Raw genomic sequence first — 2137 nt, forward strand, 5'->3', positions numbered from 1 at the left:
TCATCTGTATCTATCCATCCATCTCTGTCTATCCCTGTCTATTTACTGTAAGGAATTGGCTCACACTATTATGGAGGCTGAGAAGTTTCACAGTCTTCTGTCTGCGGGCTGGAGGCCCCAGAAAAGCTGGTGATGTCATTCTGAACTGGAGGGCCGATAGTGTAAATCCCAATCAGAGGGAAGGAGAAGACCCATGTCCAAGCTCAAGCAGTCAGCTCAAGAGAGCAAATTCTCCTTTCCCTCACGTTTTTGTTCTACTTGGGCCTTCAGCTGATTGGATGAGGCCCACCCACATTGAAGAGGGCAACCTCCTTTCCTCAGTGGACCGATTCAATTGCTAATCTCATCCAGAAACACCCTCACAGACACACGCAGAATGTTTAAGCAAATATCTGAGCACCTGTGGCCCGGTGAAACCGAGCATAAAATTCACTGTCATAGAGGGCATTGGTGAGCGTGGGCAGATGGAGTTCAGAGGCATTGGGGTCCGTGGAGAAGCTGGGGGCACAGCTCCACGCTGTCTGATTGGAGGGCAGTTTCTGGGCATGTACCATCCCACCCTGCTGGCTGCAGGCTGCCTCCATGGGTGCTGACCTCACTGCACTTGCCAGGTGAGCCCCTGCGCGTGGCAGAGCTGCCTTTGTGGCTCCAGTCACTTGATGGGTTGCAGGCGTGCAGCAAACTGCCCCCCTCAGCTGCACAGACCCAGGTATGTGTGGCTGTCGCATGGGCACTGCCTGTACCTGCTGTCACAGCCACGACATCATCTGTGCCAAGTCACAGAGTGTGTGAAAAACACAAAGAAAATGTTTCAAATGAATTGGTGGGAGAATAAGAAAATCCCCGCTGTGTCGTACAGAAATTCAGTCGAGAAAAATAAACATCTTTGGAACGTCAATTAATACAATTCAAATGGGCAGTAGTGCGATGTGGTAGAAAGAGCTTTGTCATTACTCTGGGATTTGAAGTCTCTACCCCCTGCCAGTGAGGTCTTGGACACGTCACTGTCACCTGAGTCTCCGCGTCCTCATTTAAGGGAGACTTGAAATGCCTCCTTGAAGGGCTGAAGTGGAGATGGAGTTAAATAAGAAAATGCATGTAAAGTACTGTGATGACGCTGGAAACGTAGGAGGTTTGTTATGAGAATAGAGCAACGAGGGCAGCTATTATTACCAGATATTCAAACCTTTTATCTTGTGATTAGAAACTACACCTTCCTTTCAAGTTTCACTACATTTTTTAAAAAATGTGATTATATTAGACACAAAAAAGCACAGATCAAAGAGCCCAGGCACGTTCTCCGGCTGGGAAGCTCCAAAGGGAAATGCCACGAAAGCTGATAAAATTATGATTTTCAAAGTCGTGGATTAAATGTTATTTTAAGAACTGCTTTGATGTTATCACATTTGTTAAAGCTTGTTACGTTCTTATATTTTTAATTTTGTAAATATCATAATTTTATATTTGATGCACACTTTGATTTATGCATTGAACTCAGGAAGTTAGTGAAAAGAAAACCATAAATACAAATCTAAGAAATTGGGAGGAATGGGTTAATAAAGACAAAGGTAGAAATTAATAATTTAGAAGCATTGTTACAACCAGAAGGACTCACAACTAAAATATACAACCATGAACTGGGGGGATTTGGGGAGAAAAAGCAGAAAAAAAAAAAGGGCAACAGTTGTTAGCTCAGGTGCCAATCTTTAAAAAAAAAAAACTTGAGAAGCATTAAAGCTTATAATAATTAAATAAATTCAGTATTACTTTTTGGCTTAAAAATGCATTTCATTGCAGGAAAAAGAAAAAGGAGGGGCCGGCCCCGTGGCCTAGTGGTTAAGTTCGTGTGCTCCACTTTGGTGGCCCAGGGTTTTGCCAGTTCGGATCCTGGGCGCGGACATGGCACCACTCGTCAGGCCACGTTGAGGTGGCGTCCCACACGGCACAACCAGAAGGTCCTACAACTAAAAAAATATACACCTATATACTGGGGGGATTACGGGAGAAAAAAAGAAAAAAAAATATTGGCAAATATTGTTAGCTCAGTGCCAATCCTTGAAAAAAAAAGAAGTGAAAAAAAAATAAAAAAGATAAAATTAGAAATGTGGAAGAAGTTGTGACAATAGAGTTTGAGCAG

The sequence above is a fragment of the Equus asinus genome, chromosome 2, assembly GCF_041296235.1.
Source record: "Equus asinus isolate D_3611 breed Donkey chromosome 2, EquAss-T2T_v2, whole genome shotgun sequence".
Classification (NCBI taxonomy): domain Eukaryota; kingdom Metazoa; phylum Chordata; class Mammalia; order Perissodactyla; family Equidae; genus Equus; species Equus asinus.